Source organism: Bubalus bubalis, chromosome 19 (genome assembly GCF_019923935.1).
Source record: "Bubalus bubalis isolate 160015118507 breed Murrah chromosome 19, NDDB_SH_1, whole genome shotgun sequence".
NCBI classification, from domain to species: Eukaryota; Metazoa; Chordata; class Mammalia; order Artiodactyla; family Bovidae; genus Bubalus; species Bubalus bubalis.
In genome coordinates this window covers 43,825,416-43,851,483 of record NC_059175.1, presented here as the reverse complement: position 1 = coordinate 43,851,483, position 26,068 = coordinate 43,825,416, and the positions used below count along the sequence as shown (strand labels likewise).

At 36.1% G+C, this 26,068-nt stretch overlaps 1 long non-coding RNA gene across 1 annotated transcript in view; it reads right to left on the bottom strand.

The window, feature by feature from the left end:
- Window positions 1-2,676: 2,676 nt before the first annotated feature.
- LOC123330529 overlaps window positions 2,677-26,068 on the bottom strand; it is an 89,758-nt gene continuing 66,366 nt past the window's right edge. The window contains exons 2-3 of the long non-coding RNA XR_006546499.2: window positions 6,283-6,420; window positions 2,677-3,288 (exon numbers count right to left, since the gene is read on the bottom strand). This is a non-coding gene — a long non-coding RNA (uncharacterized LOC123330529). The remainder of the gene's footprint in view (window positions 3,289-6,282; window positions 6,421-26,068) is intronic.

Here is a 26,068-nt window from a genome sequence, read left to right as displayed (position 1 = left end):
TGTCAGCTCCCCTTTATACTGTGTCTTAGCCTATATAGTCTGTCTGTTGCTGAGAGGCTAAGGGTGCCCATGGCTGAACTGTATTTAATAGGAGGTCTGATAGAACAACTTTTCACACATCAATGTATGGAGAAGTAGTTCTGGCTTATATATGATTTAACTTTAACTAACTAGAATGGCCTGTTTTATGGTTATTATACACATATACTATACCTCTGCTTTTAACTATTAAAGAAAAAAAAACACATTTGAAAATCAAAATGCAGTAACTATGGTTCATGCATTCAAAATGTAGCTGCAAGGCCATTGTGTCTGGGTAGATTGATTGATTTTTATGGATGTGGTTTTAGACACATTTCTACATTACTGAGAACTTGATTTTCTAAACTTTCCGGTCAAGGATGTGACCAGTCATTCTCAAACAATACTTGCTAGCAGCTGCCAGCTTCAACCTTATGGCTTCAAGGCCTCCCTTGTAACTACACAACCATTTTGGACTCCAACCAATTCTTACTTATGAAGCATCCTTACTTCTTGCAACATCCAATCCTAATTTTTGGCAAATATTTTATGTACTTTCGAGAGTTTTGCCTCTATAGAAACATCATGTATTTTGTAGTCCAGCAGAATACAATTCAAGGGCTTCTTCAATCTGCGTCTCAAGGGCCATAATGCTCAGTTTGGCCCTCAAATAAAACACTTTTCTATTCCTATTGATTATTCCCATCAACAGGTCCTTGTGGCTCTCAAACTAAATCAAATTCCCCAGTGTATTTTCTAATAAGGATATTTGTCTTCTATATTTACTCTTTCACAAAAGAAGGAAGGTACTATAAATTAAAGACTCACTGGAAATGTAGGCAAAAGGAGCATAATTGTGAAACCTTTTTTTTTATGGATTTTTTTAATTTTATTTTTAAACTTTACAATATTGTGTTAGTTTTGCCAAATATCGAAATGAATCTGCCACAGGTATACATATGTTCCCCATCCTGAACCCTCCTCCCTCCTCCCTCCCCATACCATCCCTCTGGTTCGTCCCAGTGCACCAGCCCCAAGCATCCAGTATCGTGCGTCGAACCTGGACTGGCGACTCGTTTCATACATATTATACATGCTTCAATGCCATTCTCCCAAATCTTCCCACCCTCTCCCTCTCCCACCGAGTCCATAAGACTGTTCTATACATCAGTGTTTCTATGCTGTCTCGTACACAGGGTTATTGTTACCATCTTTCTAAATTCCATATATATGCATTAGTATACTGTATTGGTGTTTTTCTTTCTGGCTTACTTCACTCTGTATAATAGGCTCCAGTTTCATCCACCTCATTAGAACTGATTCAAATGTATTCTTTTTAATGGCTGAATAATACTCCATTGTGTATATGTACCACAGCTTTCTTATCCATTCATCTGCTGATGGACATCTAGGTTGCTTCCATGTCCTGGCTATTATAAACAGTGCTGTGATGAACATTGGGGTACACGTGTCTCTTTCCCTTCTGGTTTACTCAGTGTGTATGCCCAGCAGTGGGATTGCTGGATCATAAGGCAGTTCTATTTCCAGTTTTTTAAGGAATCTCCACACTGTTCTCCATAGTGGCTGCACTAGTCTGCATTTCCACCAACAGTGTAAGAGGGTTCCCTTTTCTCCACACCCTCTCCAGCATTTATTGCTTGTAGACTTTTGGATCACAGCCATTCTGACTGGTGTGAAATGGTACCTCAGAGTGGTTTTGATTTGCATTTCTCTGATAATGAGTGATGTTGAGCATCTTTTGATGTGTTTGTTAGCCATCTGTATGTCTTCTTTGGAGAAATGTCTATGTAGTTCTTTGGCCCATTTTTTGATTGGGTCATTTATTTTTCTGGAGTTGAGCTGTAGGAGTTGCTTGTATATTTTTGAGATTAGTTGTTTGTCAGTTGCTTCATTTTCTATTATTTTCTCCCATTCTGAAGGCTGCCTTTTCACCTTGCTAATAGTTTCCTTTGTTGTGCAGAAGCTTTTAAGTTTAATTAGGTCCCCTTTGTTTATTTTTGCTTTTATTTCCAATATTCTGGGAGGTGGGTCATAGAGGATCCTGCTGTGATGTATATCAGAGAGTGTTTTGCCTATGTTCTCCTCTAGGAGTTTTATGGTTTCTGGTCTTACGTTTACATCTTTAATCCATTTTGAGTTTATTTTTGTGTATGGTGTTAGAAAGTGTTCTAGTTTCATTCTTTTACAAGTGGTTGACCAGTTTTCCCAGCACCACTTGTTAAAGAGATTGTCTTTAATCCATTGTATATTCTTGCCTTCTTTGTCAAAGATAAGGTGTCCATATGTTTCTTAGAGGCATGACCATTGATCTTAGAAGGATTTTTTTCTTTTGTAAAATAACAGTTAGGCCTGGGCTAGGACACAGGTCTAAATAATTGAAATGCAGGAGGAAAATAAAAGGTTTATAATATGGTCCTCAGCAGATTTTCAAGTCTCCCAGAAATCTATTTGCAGACGAATTCAACATTTGTTTAGCTATATACATTAACACTGTTCAGTCGTCCAGTTGTGTCTGAGTCTTTGCCAACCCCAAGGACTGCAGCATGCCAGGCTGCATTAACGTAGGTTTCTCCTTTTCAGAGGGTTGATTCATCCATTTAAGGACCAAAATCAATAATTTTTAGAATGTTCTTCTTGTGTCAGCATTGAAGAATCAGGCTTTAAACTTTGCTAAAAACCAGTAATCCACATCTGCTCAACTGTCAAATCATCTAGGTAATTGCTAAGAAGGTCCTTTAGTGACACCATGTCCAACATGTTCTTTTCAAGAACACATGGACTCTTTACCGAAAGAGATAGAACACAGTATACACAGAAAATAGCCATTAACAAACATCTGACAGGAAAAAAATGTAAAGGCAATATGTTCTATTTACATGAACACAAAAATTCCAAATAAACTATGATGCAACACAATCCATAAATATTTCATTACTATATGGGGTTTACTAGAAAAAATTCAAATTAGTTAACACTCAAAAATTATTCAAAGTAATTCAGCATATTGAGAATAAAAAATCAACAAGATCTTTTTGCTAAATAAAACATTGAAATAATTGATAAAGCAAACACAGATGACGATTAAAGTAAATCTTAAAAATATGCCAAATAGGAGCATCTTAAGTCTGGAAAGAGATAAAAATATGCAACTAACATTCTACTTAAGAAATCAGCTTTCTTCTGAGTTTGAAAAGAAAAAATAATTTCCAATGTCTTCAGTTTTTAATATATTGTATTGAAGGTCACCTATGGAAATAAAAAAAAAACAAAGGAAATGAAATTAATACTGGTAAAGAATTAAAACTTTAATTATTTTTGAAAAACCAAACTGTGTGCAAATTATACTCTAAAGGAACTATAAACAAATAAGTAAACAAAAACTAGAAAATTAATACATAAATTTGGTAGTTTTCCTAGAAAAAAATCAACATAAAATTTCCATTTTATTTTAAAATTCTAGCACACTGGCATTATGCCTTCTGAATTTTTCAGGCTGTATAACAGAATATTTTAGATATTAAAGTCATTCACATAATGACACTTGAACAGACAATTCCTGTGCTCTTAATATATTCTAGGTCTCTAGTACTCTTGCCTGGAAAATCCCATGGATGGAGGAGCCTGGTGGGCTGCAGTCCATGGGGTTGCGAAGAGTTGGACACGACTGAGCAACTTCCCTTTCACTTTTCACCTTCATGCATTGGAGAAGGAAGTGGCAACCCACTCCAGTGTTCTTGCCTGGAGAATCCCAGGGACGGGGGAGCCTGGTGAGCTGCCGTCTATGGGGTTGCACAGAGTTGGACACGACTGAAGCGACTTAGCAGCAGCAGCAGAATGTTTATCTAATACAAACTATAGAACACTAACATCCTTAAAACTATGAAACACCACAGAGTAAAACAAAGACCTTTGTAAATGTAGAAATATTATAAGTTCATGGATTGAAAGACTCTTTTAGCACTAGTGGTAAAGAATCTGCCTGCCAATGCAGCAGACGCAAGAGACGGGTTCAATCCCTGGGTTGGGAGGATTCCCCTGGAGGAAGAAATGGCAACCCACTCAGATATTCTTGCCTGGAAAAATCCCATGAACAGAGGTGCCTGGCAGGCTAGAGTCCATGGGTTGCAAAGAGTCAGACACCACTGAGCTCTTGTTAGCAGCAGCAGCATAATAACACAATATTAATTCTTACCAAATTGATTTAGATATACAAAAAGAGCATAAGAAAAATCTCAATAGTTTTATGTGGAATTCTCTTTTCAATATTGATTCTAAAATTTAGAGGGAAATACAAGTAAGTTAGTAAGTGTTAGTCGCTCAATCGTGCCTGACACTTTGCGACCCCAAGGACTGCAACCCACCAGGCTCCTCTGTCCATGAGTTTTCCAGGTAAGGATACTGGAGTGGGTTGCTATTTCCTTCTCCAGGGGATCTTCCCAACCCAGGGATCAAACCCGGGTCTCCTGCACTGCAGGCAGATTCTTTACCGATTGAGCTAAAAGGGAAGCCCTGGGAAATACAAAATGCCTAGAAAATCCTAGACAAGATTAAGAGGAACAAAATTAATAGGATTTATACTATCAGAATTAAAATATACTGTAAAGCTACTCCAGACACTCACATGATTATATCATAATTTTAAAAAAGTAAATATGTAAAACAACAGTTTTTCCAGTGGTCATGTATGGATGTGAAAGTTGGACTGTGAAGAAAGCTAAGCACCGAAGAATTGATGCTTTTGAACTATGGTGTTGAAGAAGACTCCTGAGAGTCCCTTGGACTGCAGGGAGATCCAACCAGTCCATTCTAAAGGAGATCAGTTCTGGGTGTTCTTTGGAAGGACTGATGCTGAAGCTGAAACTTCAATACTTTGGCCACCTCATGTGAAGAGCTGACTCATTGGAAAAGACTCTGATGCTGGGAGGGATTGGGGGCAGGAGGAGAAGGGGATGACAGAGGATGAGATGGCTGGATGGCTTCACCGACTTGATGGACATGAGTTTGAGTGAACTCTGGGAGTTGGTGATGGACAGGGAGGCCTGGCATGCTGAAATTCATGGGGTTGCAAAGAGTTGGACATGACTGAGCGATTGAACTGAACTAACTGAAGGAAGAAAAGTGCTACATCAACAGAAACAATGGAAGACAGAGGACAATGGAATCATAAATTCTATACTCTGAGAGAAAGCAAAACTACTCTTGGCTTAGAATTACATACCCAGCAAGTGTATATTTTAAATAAGTGTAAATTAAATACATTCTCAAATGAACAGGTATGGGGTGTTTGCAATATTTGTTGAAAATTATGTTTTTGCTTTTGTTTGACTTTTGATAATCAATTTAATTCATTTCATGTTTACAGGCCTGCTCTTGTCATCTCATCTATCCTTATTCGTTTTAAGAATGAATTTTCAGGAAATATGAAGTTGGGGAAAAGAACTTGCTATATCGTAGCACATGTGTTGCAAGATATTTGATTTTTCTTTCACAAAATACTTTGGAATGTTGCTTTCTAATTAATTTCCAGCAGGATAACACTGATGTTTTTGCTCACTGTGAAAGCATTTTAACGTCTTCCAACTGCATGATGAATAACACTTAAATTCTTTATCCTGTCATTGAAATTCCTACAAAGTCTTTCCTACCATAAATTCTCACTGCTTCCTGTGGTCCAGCTGATAATAACCTACCTGTTTTCTTGTATGCTTCAAATGTCCTTCTGCACATACAGCTCCTTCTTTCTGAATTACCCCTAAACCCTTACGTACACGTTTCACCCTTTCCTCTAAGGTTCAGCTGGATAGAACTACATTTCTCTGGAGAATTTTTTGATCCCATTAAATAATACAATTGCACTTTTCTCTGAACTCCTTAGTTATTTAATTTAAACTTCTATCAGTTCCTTAGGAAAATGATCTATGACTACTTCACTCATAGAGCCCTCTAAACTCAAAGTGCCTTGCATATTATTGACAATGAATATAGTTGTTGAATAAGAAAACAAAGCAAAGATAATCTTTAACCAACTGTCAAATTTCATCTAATATAGGTTAGTACTATGTTATGGCTTTTTAAGTATTAACAAGAATAATATAATCAAATTTGGGGGCCAGAATATAGATCCATATATTTAAAGAAACAAATTCAAAGTATGTAAACTGTCACAGAGGATAGAATCAGTTTTTGGCTGGGAAGCTCTCCCTGGAATAACAATGACCTTCCAGTCCCAGCCATACTCACCTGGTGAGTCAACTGTGATCACCACATTCATATATATCCTGCCTGGATTCAGAAGGCATGTTTTTGTTGACTTTCATCTGATACTTTTCTATATCCTGATTTACATAATATAGTATCTAGTAAATAAATGGAGTTGGCCTGAAATCAAGTGGAAATGTTACATTAAATTTACACCCAAATATATTGTGAAAATGTTTTTACATTTATGCACTGCATTATTGAAATAGATATTATATAGTAAATCATTCAAACACTCATATTTAACAAGCCATTACATTCAAATCATTGATTTTATTAACATTTCAATCTTCTGTAACATTAAACATAATTTAGAGCAAATATATGAACATGAACATATGCTTTTCTTTAGAACTTAAAAAATCATTGAGATGGGTTTTAAAACACATTGAGAATGCCCTTATAGCTAAACAAATATATATTATACATTCTAGAATTAATATTAAGAAAATTATCAAAGTGGCTCATAATTCTAGCATAAAATTAAGGTACTATGTGATATATGTGACAAGTAATATGAAAGTAATACATTTAAAAATAAACTATGGGTTTGATAATGTAACAAAGTTTAGGTAAACTTTCATTGACTCTACAGTTTATTGCAATTTAAATTTTCTGTTCTACTGTTTAAAAATAAATTCCATGTTTCTTTTTTTTAAAATTTTATTTTATTTTTAAACTTTACAATATTGTATTGGTTCTGCCATATATCGAAATGAATCTGCCACAGGCATACATGGGTTCCCCATCCTGAACCCTCCTCCCTCCTCATACCATCCGTCTGGGTCGTCCCAGTGCACCAGCCCCAAGCGTCCAGTATCGTGCATAGAATCTGGACTGGCGACTCGTTTCATATATGATATTATACATATTTCAATGCTATTCTCCCAAATCATCCCACCCTTTCCCTCTCCCACAGAGTCCAAAAGACTGTTCTATACATCAGTGTCTCTTTTGCTGTCTTGTATACAGGGTTATCATTACCATCTTTCTAAATTCCATATATATGCATTAGTATACTGTATTGGTGTTTTTCTTTCTGGCTTACTTCACTCTGTATAATAGGCTCCAGTTTCATCCACCTCATTAGAACTGGTTCAAATGTACTCTTTTTAATGGCTGAGTAATAGTCCATTGTGTATATGTACCACAGCTTTCTTATCCATTCATCTGTTGATGGATATCTAGGTTGCTTCCATGTCCTGGCTATTATAAACAGTGCTGCGATGAACATTGGGGTACACGTGTCTCTTTCCCTTCTGGTTTCCTCAGTGTATATGCCCAGCAGTGGGATTGCTGGATCATAAGGCAGTTCTATTTCCAGTTTTTTAAGGAATCTCCACACCATTCTCCATAGTGGCTGTACTAGCTTGCATTCCCATCAACAGTGTAAGAGGGTTCCCTTTTCTCCACACCCTCTCCAGCATTTATTGCTTGTAGACCTTTGGATCACAGCCATTCTGACTGGTGTGAAATGGTACCTCATAGTGGTTTTGATATGCATTTCTCTGATAATGAGTGATGTTGAGCATCTTTTGATGTGTTTGTTAGCCATCTGTATGTCTTCTTTGGAGAAATGTCTATTTAGTTCTTTGGCCCATTTTTTGATTGGGTCATTTATTTTTCTGGAATTGAGCTGCAGGAGTTGCTTGTATATTTTTGAGATTAGTTGTTTGTCAGTTGCTTCATTTTCTATTATTTTCTCCCATTCTGAAGGCTGTCTTTTCACCTTGCTAATAGTTTCCTTTGATGTGCAGAAGCTTTTAAGTTTAATTAGGTCCCCTTTGTTTATTTTTGCTTTTATTTCCAATATTCTGGGAGGTGGGTCATAGAAGATCCTGCTGTGATGTATGTCGGAGAGTGTTTTGCCTATGTTCTCCTCTAGGAGTTTTATAGCTTCTGGTCTTGCGTTTAGATCTTTAATCCATTTTGAGTTTTAACATCATCCTGAGAAAGTTCCTTGAATCATGATATAGATAGATTAGATGAATTTTGCATTTTTAAAAACACTAAAGAGGAGATACGGCAGTTCCATTTTGAATGTCCATGATTTACCCAGTGAAAAAGGCTTTGCCTAAATTGTGATGGTTCTGACATGTTCCTGCAGTAGTTTCATAACAAAATTGAGAGAAAATTCATTAAAAATGGCTTTTATCTTCCTAAACTTGTGAACAATACCAGCAACTGTTTAAGTCAGTTAAATAAAACTATGCTTTCATAATTTACTAAAATAAATCTCATTTTATGTGATATTTTACTTTTTTCCATGAATTAACATAAAACATTGTATCAAATGACAGATGTTTTTAGAGCTGGGAGCAAATTATATTAGAAGACTTGAATGATGTTTGCAAAGCTTTTGACTTGCCTATATATCTCTTCTAAATATTTGAAAGTTCTTTAGAACAAAAACTGGAAAAAAACTATAAAGAATATGAAATAAGTAATAATTTTAGTAATGTACAAAATCTATCAAACTTAAATACCATAAGGCTGCTTAATTATATGGGTGTATGAATGAACAATAATAGTTCCAAGTTTCAGACTGAATAGGGTATCATATCATGATATTGTAAGGCAGCTTAGGAAGAATTTAAATAAATTAGATAACTATAATCTGTATACAGTAAATACACACACACACACACACACACACACACAAGCACTGTGTCTTATACTTGTGTTACGTGTATCTGGGCATATGTGTTCTCAATCATCCTTCAATCAGTCATGTACATATGGCTTGGAGCCATAAACCCTGGGAGACATGAACTGGGTTTACAGTGAGGGTGAGGTTCAGTTCAGTTCAGTTCAGTCACTCAATCGTGTCTGACTCTGCAACTCCATTAAATGCAGCACGCCAGGCCTCCCTGATGTGTATAAAAGGAAGAAATTGCAAAAACAATATTTTGATGGTTATGATTTATTTAAACAGTAGTTGATATTGACTTTGTTTTTTTACTAGCCCCTGTACTAACCATCATGATTATCTTGGTCGTGAAGAACCATTAAGATGGCTGCTGCTGCTGCTGCTAAGTCGCTTCAGTCATGTCGGACTCTGTGCGACCCTATAGACGGCGGCCCACCAGGCTCCCCAGTCCCTGGGATTCTCCAGGCAAGAACACTGGAGTGGGTTGCCATTTCCTTCTCCAATGCATGAAAATGAAAAGTGAAAGTGAAGTCGCTCAGTCGTGTCCGACTCTTAGCGACCCCATGGACTGTAGCCCACCAGGCTTCTCCACCCATGGGATTTTCCAGGCAAGAGTACTGGAGTGGGGTGCCATTGCCTTCTCTGTTAGGATGGCTACTACTGACAAAACATACCACAAATGAGTACTAGTGAGGATGTGGAGAATCTTATGTTATGTTGATGGGAACACTAAACAATGTAGCTGCTGAGGAAAAGAGTATAGCAATTCTTCAAAAAATTAAAAACAGAATTGTCACATGATTCAGCCATTCTGCCTCTGGGTATGTACACCAAAAAATGGAACATGGAGTCTCAATGGGACATCTGTACACCCTTGTTATAGCAGCATTATTTCCAATATCCAAAAAGTAGAAGCAAGCCAAATGTCCATCACCAGAGGAATATATAAAAAAAATGTGGTATATAAATACAATGGAATATTATTCACTGTAACACTGTGACTACATGAATGAACCTTGAGGACATTAAGCTAAATGAAATAAGTGTTCACATAAAGGAAAATACTACATGGTTCAATTTATATGAGATAGCCTTAGTAGTTAAATTCAGAGTCAGAAATGGAGTGGTGGTTGTCAGGGGCCGGGACAAGGGGAGAATGGGTAGGTATTTAGTATGTGCTAGATATAGAGTTTCAGTTCTGCAAAAGAGCTCTGGAGATGGATGGTAGTGATGGTTACACTATAGTGGGACTATAGCTAATACCCCTGAACTGTACAATTAAAATGGTTAGGATGGTAAATTTTGTTATGTATATGTTACTGAAATTAAATAAAAATAGTTAAAAAATGACTTGTCAGTCACTTATAACTGTAGACAGCATGCTTTAAGTAAAATAAAGCTATCTACAAATTTAGTAGAGATAAATCAGTAATGATCTATATGTACTTGAAAATTCTGACTTTTCTAAAGTAATAATAGATAAAACTCTGAACATTCCCCCATAGGAAACCCAGAAAATTGAGCCTTAGAAAAAAGAGGGAAAAAATGCAAAATTAGATACATGACACAAAGAATCTAGTCAGTACATTGCTTCCCTAAGTATTAACATTAAACAAATAAATATCAATATCTACATCTATATTTATCTATCTACCTTGCAAATATTTCCACTGCTGAAAAACATTTATATATCACTCTTAATTGCAGCATAACAGAACTGAGATAAAAATAAGTGAGAGAAAGTGTGAATGTTAAACTAATGATTAACAGAATAATACTCCATGAAGAAAAAATAATAGCAAATTTTCATGCACCAAATATATCTTAAATTGAAATACAAAAAGGAAATTTTGAGAATATTCAGCAGAGATGGGAAGAATCCACAAAGCTATACATTAAAATTCCTTGCTTTGAAACATATACTGACAAAAAGTAAGAAAATGTAGAATATATTTGAAGAACACAATTAAGAGCTTGCATGCAAATAAATATTGATAGAGCATTCTTTTCAAAAAAAACTTTCACAAACCTAAATTACCTGAGTACTCCTACTTCCCATAATCTATTTGTCTAAAATTAAAAGGAAAATGTCTTAATTTTATTGAATCAAATTAAAAATGGAATCAAAGCACAGCATCTGGTACAAATAATATTCTTAGGGAGGATGGCAGGAGGTGGAGGAGGGGCAAGGAAAGGACAAAAGATAACAAGGACCAAAGATGTATTCATATCTCAGAGATTAAAAATATACTATATTCCTCAACCTCCACCTCTTTAATATTTTTAGTTTAAATCCTAAATCCTTATGTTGTTGTCATTGTTGTTTAGTTACTAAGTCATGTCCAACTCTTTTGTGACTTCATGGACTACAGTCCAACAGGCTCCTCTGTCCATGGGACTTCCCAGGCAAGAATACTGGAGGGGATTGCCATTTTCCTTCTCCAAGTCCTTATAATAAGGTTTAAAACATCATAAAGCAGAAAGGGGAGGGTAAGGAGAAGATTGAGGGGAGAAAGAATGAGAGGACAATGAAAAAAGCATGGGGATCAGAAGTAAAGAATGAAATCTGCAGTGATTTACAGATGATAAAGAGAATACAACAAAGTATTGGAATGAATAAATGAGCTTATCAGTTTTGGCAGAAGTCAGATAAATACACAGAAATCATAGCATTTCTAGTTGCTAGCAGTTAAAATCATAAAATTTAATTTTAAAAGTATTGGAGAAGGAAATGGCAACCCACTCCAGTATTCTTGCCTGGAGAATCCCATGGACATAGGAGCCTGGGAAGCTATAGTCCATAGGGGTGCAAGAGTTGAACACAACTTAGCAACTAAACTACTACTACTACTACTACTATATTAATAAAAATCACCAAAACATGCTTAGGAATATATCTAACAAAACATGTGTAAGATTTTTAAATACTGAACAAATGGAAAAGAAAGATAATTTGTGTAAGTTGAAAGTATAAACTGTTTAGATGTCAATTTCTACCAAATTTATAAATTTAACACAATTTTAATAAAATTTAGTAAAATACAATTATTGAGTTAGTAATTTTAAATTTCAAAAGGAACTGTGAAGTTGTATAAGTATTCAAAATAATTCTGAGAACATATTAACACTTAGACATACCCTATCTAATATTGAGACATAAACAATGGTAGCTCAGAAGAATGTATAATTAATAAAAATGGAAACTTTCACCAAAACAGTCATCAAAATTACAGATTTAAACACACAAAATTTGTTCATATTTATACCAAAAGACATATTAGGGTAATTAGATATTATTATGTTTTATATATTGGTTTCTATTGTGAAAAGCATAGTTGGAATCACAAAACATATGACACACTAATGAAGATCCTGAAAGTAAAATAAGAAAAAAAAAAAAAAAAAGATAGAATAGGGCAGAAGACCTAACTATAGATTTCTCCAAAGAAGACACCCAGATGGCCAAAAACCACATGAAAAGATGCTCAGTGTTGCTAATTGTTAGAGAATGCTAATCAACACAGCGAGGTACACCTCACACTGGTCAGAATGGCCATGATTAAAATGTCTACAAATAACAAATGCTGGAGAAAGTATGGAGAGAAGAGAACCCTCCTACACTGTTAGTGGGAATGTAAGTTGGTGCAGCCACTATGGAAAACAGTATGGAGGTTCCTCAAAAAGCCAAACAGAGTTACCATATGATCCAGCAATCCCACTCCTGAGCATATATTCAGACAAAACTATAATTCAAAAAGATATGTGCATCCCTATGTTCACAACAGCACTATTTACAATAGCCAGGACATGGAAACAATCTAAATGTCCATGGGCAGATGAATGGATAAAGATGTGGTACATATATGCAATTGCATTAGTAAATAATACTACCATCAGTCAAGGTAATATTATCATCATCAGTCAAGGAGCAGAGAAATTAATAGTAAAAACAAAATAATGCTTACTAAAAAGATGAGTAAGTGTGAACAATCCTGAAATTTTGAAAAACTAACAAAATTAAATAATGGGAGAAATAATAACCATGGAGTCTAGATAGTGTTTAAAGTGTTAGTCGCTCAGTCATGTCCGACTCTTTGCATCCCCGTGGACTGTAGCCCACCAGGCTTCTCTGTCCATGGAATTCTCTAGGCAAAAATACTGAAGTGGGTTGCCATTTCTTTCTTAGAACTTAATTTTTAGAATTACAAATTGACCTTTATACATATATATACATTTTTCCTAATGTATGTACTAATAAATTACTCATTTATATTTCATAACTGTAAATATGCCTCCACATTCTATATAAGATGTATCCAGTAACCAGTTCTTTATTTATAGAACTGAAAATATTCTGTAAAGTTTAAGGAAAAGCTCAACTAAATGTTTCATCCTAATATGTACACACAGAGAGTAAATATATCTTGGTTTTAAAGGCATGCAATTATAATTCAATTATTATTCTCTTCAATTCAATAATATTCTCCTGAGCAAAACATTTAAAACATTTTATTAAAATATATTACAGCTTTGCTTTCTTCACATGAACACTTTGAAAATATGCTTAGTTCCAATTTTCTTAAAACATTTTGACATGTTTCCTTTTTTCAGTACATTACATAGCATCAGATTCACAAAGTACATACAAACAGTACTTTTAGAATATATAACCAACAGTTATTATGTAATATTAAATCAAATAATTTAATTTGTAATATGTGCTTAAGAATTTTATTTCCCAACATGGACTTAATTAGAAATCTAGAATTGTATGTTAATTTTACTCATTAAATATATTTTAGCATTTTCATTTAAATATACTTCCTCCTCCAAAGCAGTGAACCCAAGATAAAAGTTTCATGAACTAGATTTTATATATTTGATTCTTATACTACATATTAATAACTGGAATTCACTAGTTGCAAAGTTTGTACAGTTTTCAGGAAATAGACAAAATATGCATGTGTTTTCAGACAAAATTTTTAGAGAGGATGATATTTGTGGATGACATCCATATTAGAGTTCTCCAGAGAAACAGACTAATAGGATATATAGATAGATAAGAAGAGATTCATTATGGGAAGAGATTCACTATAGGAATTGGCTCATGCAATTTGGGAGGTTGAGATGTGTGATTATCTGGGGCTTGCAAGCTGCAGATCCGGGAAAGTTGGTGGTATAATGCAGTCAACGTCCAAAGGCATGAGAAGCAGGACTCTCATGTCCAAGGGCATGAAAACAGACGTTGTATCTTGAGAATGAGATACAACACTCACTTTTTGCCTCTTCTTTGCCTTTCAGTTCTATTTGCACCCTCAACGGATTGGGTGATGTCTCCATCAATCACATTGGTAAGGCTGGTTTTCCTTATTTAATCTAATAAATGATCATCTCTTCTTGAGACATCTTCATGGCTATACTCAGAAATAATGTTTTACCAGCTATCTGGGCAACTCTTAGACCATTCAAGTTGATACATTAACCATCACAGCACCTCATAAAATGTGTGTACCACAGTATAATTCACAGAGTTGGTATAACTGGCAACCACTGGAAGGATAATTTGCTTCTTATATGCATTGATTTTTAAATAACTTAGTGTTATCTATATATAAGTATGATGATAATGTCAAGAAACACAGGTACTGATATTTTGAAAAATGTGGCTCCATAAAACAAAGGCACCAAACAAAAGGGTAAATATTTTGGCACAGAAAGTAGATACTTGACAAGTTTTGTTAAAATGAAAATCATTCTTATGTGTGTGACATCAGTGTAGCATGATGATTTAAGTTTTAATACATTTAAAAATTATTTTTGAGGAAAATATTTCTAAAATGAGTATATCTTCTCTTTTATCTTAGTTTCAAAGTCATACACACCCATGTAAAGTACCTAGAAAATGTAAATTGAGCAATTGTATAAATATTATTAAAATACTGTTTAAATAATTTCACAAACTCAAATAAATAATGTATAACATTAAAATTCTCAACCTGTGATTTATGGTCTATGAGATGAATTCAATCTGGCTTTAATTTTAATCACATCTTGACCTCCAATTATGCATATTCTGTACTTACTATTGTTGATGTATGTGACTTTTCATCCAACCTTGACAGTGTCAGATAGGAAACTTTGAATGCTTCAAGGTAAAGATGACAAATTGATGTGTGCACACAACTATTTCTCATATGCTTCATTAGTCCTAGGATGAACTTAAAAGTTATTGTGCCCCATATTTCCCTTCTTACACTGTACTTACTCATTTACTTTGGAGATTCAGGAATCTCCATGCATATGTATATGCATTTGATCAGTTTAGGATTGTTTATTACAGAAAAAGAAGTGACTTTTTCTCTACCAAGGCACATTATTGTTTGGGATGAAGAATCTCCAATTAGGGTCCTTTACTTTTGCTTAAAATGTCTTCATAAGCTTTATGATATAGCTCAGTATTTTGCAAAATACATTCTTCAGATGGCTAATTATTTTTTATATTCTCTCAATAGAAAGTTTCATTCAATTCAGGGTTTCTTTTTTAAATTCACTATAGTCTCTGCCAATGATTCTTTTTATGTGTCCACAATCAGATGCAAAGCCAAGAGACTTATCTATATTTTCATATTGTTTAGTTTATTATTTAATCCATTATCATTTCCATGCATTCATTAAAGAACAGACAATGTTAAGAGGAAACCACTCTGGGCTTTAAGTTACTTTTGTCACAAATCTGTTACATATATCTCTAGAGTTACTAATCAAAATATCTCCTTAACCATTCAAATCTTTTGGTATATCTTTACATTAAAAATATATTATTGACAGAGAATACTATTCTTAACAGTGAAAGTTTTCAAAATGCTCTCATCTTTAATAATTTTGATTAGAGAATTATTAGTGCCCACATTGTATATCATGCATTATGTGTCTAAATTCTGTATGTGGACATTTTCCCTCTTTTAAATGGTTCTATTTACTCCTAGATAATTAAGTCTATATTGTTATTCTCATGGTAAACTGTAATCATGTTCTAAATTCACGTTAGATGTTATCTCCACTATAAAGGTCTTTCTGACCTTTATCCAATACCAAATATAATTAGCCTCTACTTTGTTACTATTACTGTTGCACCTCCTGCAATGATTCTGTATGGCAAATAACACACTGTTTTGTTATCTATTTATATGTTTGACTCTCCAATTATACATATAGCTCACAGAGGAGCTATATTTTATTCTTAATTGAATTAGAATTGCATTAAAGATATAAAATACATTTAATATGTTGTAATAAAAATATAAAACTAAGAGCACTTATAAAATTCTTGAGAATTTAAAATGTGCTAAAATTTAATTAGTTAAAAATTAAATTAATTATATTTTGATAACATTTGTTAATTTTACATATTGATAATATATTGCAGATTTTAAGATAGATATAAAAATATTAAAGTTGAACTGCTCTTTTTTAAAAGTACAGGTAAACATGATATTTGATGAGTCTTGACTTTTTTCTAAATCATCATTTAAAAGTACTAAAAATACCATTTTGATGTAATGGAACAACAGAGAATACATAGTATTTTAGCATTAGGTAAATGATATGGTTTGTTTCCAATGCAAACCATTCAACATCACATTAATCCACTTCTCCACAAATTCAACCAATAATGCTGAAGAAGATGAAATTGAATGGTTCTATGAAGGTCAACAAGAACTTCTAAAACTACCACCCAAAAGAGATGTCCTTTTCATTGTAGGGGGTTGGAAGCAAAAGTAGGAGGTCAGAGACACCTAGAGTAGCAGTCAAGTTTGGCCTTGGAGTACAAGATGAAGCAGGGAAAATGCTAACAGAGTTTTGTCAAGAGAACACACTGAACATAGCAAACACCCTCTTTCAACAACACAACAGATGACTCTACACATGGACATCATCAGATGGTCAATACTGAAAACAGACTGATTATATTCTTTGCAGCCAATGATGGGGAAACTTTCAGTGGTCAGCAAAAATAAGGCCTGGAGCTGACTGTGGCTCAGATCATGAGCATCTTATTGCAAAATTTAGATTTAAATTGAAGAAAGTAGGGAAAACCACTAGGCCATTCAGGTCTGACCTAAATCAAATCCCCTATGATTATTCAGTAGAGGTGACAAATAGATTCATGTGATTAGATCTCATAGACAGAGTGACAGAAGAATAATGAACAGAGGTTCTCAACATTATACAAGAGGTGGTAACCAAAATCATCCCAAAGAAAAAGAAATTCAAGAAGGCAAAGTGGTTGTTTGAGGAGGCTTTATAAATAGCTGAGGAAAGAAGAGAAGCAAAAAGCAAGAGGGGAAGGGAAAAACATGCTCAACTGAATGCAGAGATCCAGAGTAGAGCAAGGAGAGATAAGAAGATCTTCTTCAATGAACAATGCAAAGAAATATAGTTAAACATGAGAATGGGAAAGACTAGAGATCTGTTCAAGAAAATTAGAGATATCAAGGGAATATTTCATGCAAGGATGGGCACAATAAAGGACAGAGATAGTAAGGACCTAAGAGAAGCACAAAAGATTAAGAAATAGCAACAATACATAGAAGAACTATACAAAAAAGATCTTAATGACCCAGATAACCATGATGTGGTCACTCACCTAGAGCCAAACATCCTGGAGTGTGAAGTCAAGTGGAAGCATGAGTATGAACAAAGCTGGCAGACGTGATGCAATTCCAGCTAAGCTATTTCAAATCTTAAGTGCTATACTCAGTATATCAGCTAATTTGGAAAACTCAGCAGTGGCCTCAGGATTGGAAAAGGCTCAGTTTTCATTTCAATCCCAAAGAGAGGCAATACCAAAGAATGTTTAAACTACTGTACATCTGTGCTCATTTTACATGCTAGCAAGGTTATGCTCAAAATCCTTTAAGTTAAGCTTCAATAGTACAGGAACAGAGAACTTCCAGAAGTGCAAGCTGTTTAGAAAAAGTAAAGGATCAGAGATCATATTGCCAATATTTGATGGATCTCAAAGAAAGGAAGGGAATTCTATATAACAACAACAAAAAATCTACTTCTGTTTCATTGATTATACTAAAGACTTTGCGTGCATCACAATAAACTGTGGAAAATTCTTAAACAGAACACCTTACCTGCCTTCTGAAAAACCTGTATGCAGGTCATGAAGCAACAGTTAGAACTGGACATGGAACAATAGACTGGTTCCAAATTGGGAAAGGAATATGTCAAGGCTGTATATTGTCACCCTGCTTATTTAACTTGTATGTAGAATCAAGATTTCTGGAAGAAATATCAATAACCTCAGATATGCAGATGACACCACCTTTATGGCAGAAAGTGAAGAACTAAAGAGCCTCTTGCACAAAGTAAAAGAGGAGAGTGGAAAGTTGTCTTAAAGCTCAACATTCAGAAAACTAAGATCATGACATCTGGTACCATCACTTCATCACAAATAGATTGGGGAACAGTGGCAACAGTGACAGACTTTATTTTGGGGGGCTCCAAAATCACTGAAAATGGTGACTGTAGCTATAAAATTAAAAGATGCTTGCTCCTTGGAAGAAAAGTTATGGCCAACCTAGACAGTATATTAAAAAACAGAGACATTACTCTGCCAACAAAATCCATCTAGTCAAAGCTGTGGTTTTCCAGTAGTCATGTAAGGATGTGCGAGTTGGACTATAAAGAAATATGAGTGTGAAGAACTGATGCTCTTGAACTGTGGTGTTGGAGAAGACTCTTGAAGAGTCCCTTGGACAGCAATGAGATCTAACCAGTCCATCCTAAAGGAAACACTCCTGAATATTCATTGGAAGGACTGATGTTGAAGCTAAAACTCCAATACTTTGGCCACCTGATGTGAAGAACTGTCTCATGGAAAAGACCCTGATGCTGGGAAATATTGAAAGCAGGAGAAGGGGACGACAGAGGATAAGATGGTTGGATGGCATCACCGACTCAATGGACATGAGTTTGAGTAAACTCCGGAAGTTGGTGATCGACAGGGAGGCCTGGCGTGCTTCAGTCCATGGGGTTGGACACAACTGAGCAACTGAACTGAACTGATGATGGCTGTCTATTGTCACCCACCCTGCTTATTTAACTTTTATGCAGAGTACATCATGTAATATGCTGGGCTGAATGAAACATAAGCTAGAATCAAGACTGCTGTGAAAAATAACATCAGATATACAAATGATACCACTCTAATGGCAGAAAGTAAAGAGGAACTAAAGAGTTTCTTGATAAGGGTGAAAGATGAGAATGAAAAAGCTGGCTTAAAACTCAATGTAAAAAACTAAGATCATGGCATCTGGTCCCATAACTTCATGGCAAATAGAAGGGGATAAAGTGGAAGCACTGACAGATTTTAATTTCCTGGTCTACAAAATCACAGCAGACAGTGACAGTATCTGTGACATTAAAATGCGCTTGTTCCTTGGCAAACCTAGACAGCATATGAAAAAGCAGAGACATCACTTTGCCAACAAAGGTGCATATAGTCAAAGTTATAGTCTTTCTAGTAGTCCTGAAAGGATGTGAAAGTTGGACCATGAAGAAGACTGAGCATTTAAGAATTGATGTTTTCAAATTGTGGTGCTGGAGAATACTCTTGAGAGTCCCTTGGGCTGCAAGGAGATCAAACTAATTCATGGGAAGGACAAATGCTGAAGCTGAAGCTCCAATACTTTGGCCACTTTATGTGAAGAGCCAACTCATTGGAAAAGACACTGTTACTGAGAAATATTGAAGAGAAAATAAGAAGGTGGCAGCAGAGTTTGAGATGGTTAGATAGCATCACTGATTTGATGGACATGAGTTTGAGCAGACTCTAGGGGATAATGCAGAACAGGGAAGCCTGGCATGCAGCAGTCCATGGGGTCACAATATAAGTCAGGGCTTAGTGACTGAATAACAACAAATATACTATTAACATATCCTATAAAATGAAACATTTTAACAACAAATAAAGAATTCTATTTTGGTTCTTCTAAATGTTGCATAATTTTTGATAGTTACTGATCGATTCCCAACTCAAATTCTTACTGATGTTTCAAGCAGAAGATCTGCATCAATACAAGAGTTTTTCAAAGGGGTAAATTTCTGTGTCTATGCTGGGAAGTAGTAGATAAAGCATGTTATCCGTGAACTTGAAAAAAAATTCAATTTCCAGACCAAACGAGAACAGAAATTTAGAAATGTACAAATGTTCAATTTTTTTCTTCTATAAATGAGAATTAATGAAAATACTCAACACAAATTTGTTATTTGATTAAGTGTATGAATCTCTTAAATGATTCATCAAACAAAGATACCAAAATAATTGATTTTTACAATGATAGTGATATTGGTGGTGCATGTTATGTAGTCACTCAGTTGTGTCCAACTCTTCTGCAAGACCATGGACTGTAGCCCACCAGGCTCCTCCGTCCATGGGATTTTCTAGGCAAGAATACTGGAATTGGTTGCCATTTCCTTCTCATCCATCACCATCTTTCTCCATCTCCATCTCCACCACTGGTGGTGCATAGTGAAAACTAACTAGAATTATTCAAAGGATCACAATATGAAAATTGTACATGGAAAAATTTAGAGATAATCTATGGAGTAGACACATGAGAATTTTACTAGCATCCCTGAGAGGACTGATGATAGATATAACATCCTATTTCCTTATTCTCAACAGTTACATGTCATGTGGACTGTAACATAGGCAAATAGCGGAAGATCTGTCCATCCTCTAGTAACCTTTATTAATTCAAAAAGTTAGCAGATCAAGATAGCAGAGTCGGAAGATGATGAGGTCATCTCCATTTATGAACACATCAAAAGTACAATACATGTTGAGAAATTCTCACTGAAAACAAACTGGCAGAAGACTCTCCTACAACCAAAGCTATAAAGAAAGATCCACATGGAGCCAGGTAGGAAAGAGAAGTAATCATATCAGGACTTGTGCCCCTAGGAGAGTACACAGAGGGGTGGGGTGTATCACAGAAATTTTCTGAGGAGTGAGGGAATCCAACGACAGCCCTAGGATCTAACACCAGGAAGAATAATCTCCTTAGTTTGTTTAAAAACCATTGGTACTATGAATTTGTGGGGGAGAAAGTGGTCTCCCCATTCTATTCCTATAGATTCAATACAATACCTATCAAGCTACCAACGGTATTTTTCAAAGAGCTAGAACAAATAATTTCAAAACTTGTATGGAAATACAAACAACCTTGAATAGCCAAAGCAATCTTGAGAAAGAAGAATGGAACTGGAGGAATCAACCTGCCTGACTTCAGGCTCTACTACAAAGCCACAATCATCAAGACAGTATGGTACTGGCACAAAGACAGAAATACAGATCAATGGAACAAAATAGAAAGCCCAGAGATAAATCCACACACCTATGGACACCTTATCTTTGACAAAGGAGGAAAGAATATACAATGGAGAAAAGACAATCTCTTTAACAAGTGGTGCTGGGAAAACTGGTCAACCACTTGTAAAAGCATGAGACTAGAACACTTTCTAACACCATATGCAAAAATAAACTCAAAATGGATTAAAGATCTAAATGTAAGACCAGAAACTATAAAACTCCTAGAGGAGAACATAGGCAAAACACTCTCTGACATAACATCACAGCAGGATCCTCTATGACCCACCTCCCAGAATATTGGAAATAAAAGCAAAAATAAACAAATGAGGCCTAATTAAACTTAAAAGCTTCTGCACAACAAAAGAAACTACAAGCAAGGTGAAAAGACAGACTTCAGTATGGGAGAAAATAATAGAAAATGAAGCAACTGACAAACAACTAATCTCAAAAATATACAAGCAACTCCTACAGCTCAAGTCCAGAAAAATAAATGACCCAATCAAAAAATGGGCCAAAGAACTACATAGACATTTCTCCAAAGACGACATACAGATGGCTAACAAACACATGAAAAGATGCTCAACATCATTCATTATCAGAGAAATGCAAATCAAAACCACTCTGAGGCACCATTTCACACCAGTCAGAATGGCTGTGATCCAAAAGTCTACAAGCAATAAATGCTGGAGAGGGTGTGGAGAAAAGGGAACCCTCTTACACTGTTGGTGGGAATACAAACTAATACAGCCACTATGGAGAACAGTGTGGAGATTCCTTAAAAAACTGGAAATAGAAGTGCCTTATGACCCAGCAATCCCACTGCTGGGCATGCACACCAAGGAAACCAGAATTGAAAGAGACACGTGTACCCCAATGTTCATCACAGCACTGTTTATAATAGCCAGGACATGGAAGCAACCTAGATGCCCATCAGCAGATGAATGGATAAGAAAGCTGTGGTACATATACACAATGGAGTATTATTCAGCCATTAAAAATAATACATTTGAACCAGTTCTAATGAGGTGGATGAAACTGGAGCCTATTATACAGAGTGAAGTAAGCCAGAAAGAAAAACACCAATACAGTATACTAACACATATATATGGAATTTAGAAAGATGGTAATGATAACCCTGTATACGAGACAGCAAGAGAGACACAAATGTATAGAACAGTCTTTTGGACTCTGTGGGAGAGCTAGAGGTTGGGATGATTTGGGAGAATGGCGTTGAAACATGTATAATATCATATGAAATGAATCGCCAGTCCAGGTTCAATGCATGATACTTGATGCTTGGAGCTAATGCACTGGGACGACCCAGAGGGGTGGTATGAGGAGGGAGGAGGGAGGAGGGCTCAGGATGGGGAACATGTTTACACCCGTGGTGGATTCATGTTGATGTATGGCAAAACCAATACAATATTGTAAAGTAATTATCCTCCAATTAAAATGAATAAATTAAAAAAAAAAAAACATTGGTACTTACAGAAAGGCTGTAAGATACCAAGGTTTTACTTGTGAAGAACATGTAAATGCTTGCTTATTACTTACTTCCAGAAACAAGGTAGATGAAACAGGTTGAAACTGTCTAGAAGTCTTAGTAATATGCCAGAACCATCCCAGCATGTGCCTTGTCTACATTGAAAGCCAGCTCTGCCCACTTTGGCTTCATCACAACTCTCCCCTAGGGCAAACACTACCACCATGGAGGAGTGCCCACTTGGGAGACACAGCTGCTTGGACATAGCACTGCCTCTGCAAGGGAGAGGGCAGCCATCATTGACACACACAGAGGTGGTGGATTAGGAGCTATCTGGAGCTCTAACTGGTGTGCTGGAACTGGCCTAGTACATACCCAGGCTTGCACTAGGCACCAACTTCAGCTCTTCTTGCTTCCATGCTGCTAGCCACTGGGGTGAAGTGCTTTGCCAAGGACAGCACACTTTGAATGAATAGTGTCAGTATGGACCTGATCCTAAGGACTTCAGCTCCAGCACCTTGGAACATGCACCTATTTTTAACCAGAGAGCCATGACCACAAAGCATAGGAGAGTGCAAGGCTCATATCTAGCCCTTGCTATAGCCCATTCATCTCCAGATCTACCTCCCATCCACTCATGATAAAGACTCTTATTAGAGTTGCTATAGAGGGAACATACCTCAACAGAATAAAGGTCATTTATAACAAACCCACAACTAACATCATACTCAATGATGAAAAGCTGAAAGATATTTTTCTTTTCTAAAATCAGTAACAAGAAAAGGATGCCCACTCCTGCCCACTTCTATTTAACATAGTATTGTGAGTCCTTGCTGCAGGAATTGAACAAGAAATAAAAAGGATCCATAATGGAAACAAAGAAATAAAACTCTCACTATTGCACGGGACATAATATTGTACTAAGAAAACCGTAAAATCTCCATTCAAAAACTATTAGAAGTAATAAATTAAGTTGCAGAATACAAGATTGAGATACAAAATTTTTTGCTTTTCTGTATACTAATAATGACTAATCAGGAGAATAAAGCAAAAAACAATCTCATTTAAAATCACATCAAAGGAATAAAATACATAAGAATAAGCTTCAACTAAGGAGAAAAAAAGACCTATGCTCTAAAGTATAAAATGCTGATAAACGAAATTACAAATGATGCAAAGAAATGGAAAGATATCCCATGTCCATGGATTACACAAGTTAATATTGTTAAAAGGTCCATAAAACACAAAGAAATCTATAGGTTAATTCTATCTCTGTCAAAAGGCCCATAGTATTTCTCGCCAATGATGCACTTAAAGCCAGTTCAATTCAGTTCAGTTGCTCAGTCGTGTCCAAATCTTTGCGACCCCATGAATTGCAGCAAGCCAGGCCTCCCTGTCCATCACCAGGTCCCAGAATTCACTCAAACTCATGTCCATCGAGTCGTTGATGCCTTCCAGACATCTCATCCTCTGTCATCCCCTTCTCCTCCTGCCCCCAATCCCTCCCAACATCAGAGACTTTAGAACATAGCAGTAATTAAATTGCACGCAGTATAATTGCCCTATTTAGAACATAGGGGTATATTCGCATGAGGTGGCCAAAGTATTGGAGTTTCAGCTTCAGCATCAGTCTTCCAATGAACACCCAACACTGATCTCATTTAAATGGACTGGTTAGATCTCCTTGCACTCCAAGGGACTCTCGAGTCTTCTCCAACACCACAGTTCAAAAGCATCAATTCTTTGGTGCTCACCTTCCTTCACAGTCCAACTCTCACATCCATACAACACCACTGGAAAAACCATAGCCTTGACTAGATGGACCTTTGTTGACAAAATAATGCCTCTGCTTCTCAATATGCTGTCTAGGTTGGTCATAACTTTCCTTCCAAGGAGTAAGCATCTTTTAATTTCATGGCTGCAGTCACCTTCTGCAGTGATTTTGGAGCCCAAAAATTTAAAGTCAGCCACTGTTTCCCCATCTATTTGCCATGAGGTGATGGGACCAAATGCCATGATCTTCGTTTTCTGAATGTTGAGCTTTAAGCCAATTTTTTCACTCTCCTCTTTCACTTTCATCAAGAGGCTCTTTAGTTCCTCTTCACTTTCTGCCATAAGGGTGGTGTCATCTGCATATCTGAGGTTATTGATAATTCTCCCAGCAATCTTGATTCCAGCTTGTGCTTCTTCCAGCCCAATGTTTCTTATGATGTACTCTGCATATAAATTAAGTAAGCAGGGTAACAGTATACAGCCTTGACATACTCCTTTTCCTATTTGGAACCAGTCTGTTGTTCCATGTCCAGTTCTAACTGTTGCTTCCTGACCTGCATATAGGTTTCTCAAGAGGCAGGTCAGGTGGTCTGGTATTCCCATCTCTTTCAGAATTTTCCACAGTTTATTGTGATCTACACAGTCAAAGGCTTTGGAATAGTCAATAACGCAGAAATAGATGTTTTTCTGGAACTGTCTTGCTTTTTCCATGATCTAGCGGATGATGGCAATTTGATCCCTGGTTCCTCTGCCTTTTCTAAAACTATGTTGAACATCTGGAAGTTCACGGTTCATGTATTGCTTAACCCTGGCTTGGAGAATTTTGAGCATTACTTTACTAGTGTGTGAGATGAGTGCAATTGTGCAGTAGTTTGAGCATTCTTTGGCATTGCCTTTCTTTGGGATTGGAATAAAAAGTGACCTTTTCCAGTCCTGTGGCCACTGCTGAGTTTTCCAAATTTGCTGGCATATTGAGTGCAGCACTTTCACAGCACCATCTTTCAGGATTTGGAATAGCTCAACTGGAATTCCATCACCTCCACTAGCTTTGTTTGTAGTGATGCTTTCTAAGGCCGAATTGACTTCACATTCCAGGATGTCTGGGTCTAGGTGAGTGATCACACCATCATGATTACCTTGGTCGTGAAGATCTTTTTTGTACAGTTGTTCTGTGTATTCTTGCACCTCTTCTTAATATCTTCTGCTTCTGTTAGGTCCATACCATTTCTGTCCTTATTGAGCCCATCTTTGCATGAAATGTCCCTTGGTATCTCTGATTTTCTTGAAGAGATCTCTAGTCTTTCCCATTCTGTTTTTTTCCTCTATTTCTTTGTATTGATCACTGAGGAAGGCTTTCTTATTTCTTCTTGCTATTCTTTGGAACTCTGCATTCAGATGCTTATATCTTTCCTTTTCTCCTTTGCCTTTCACTTCTCTTCTTTTCGCAGCTATTTGTAAGGCCTCCCCAGACAGCCAT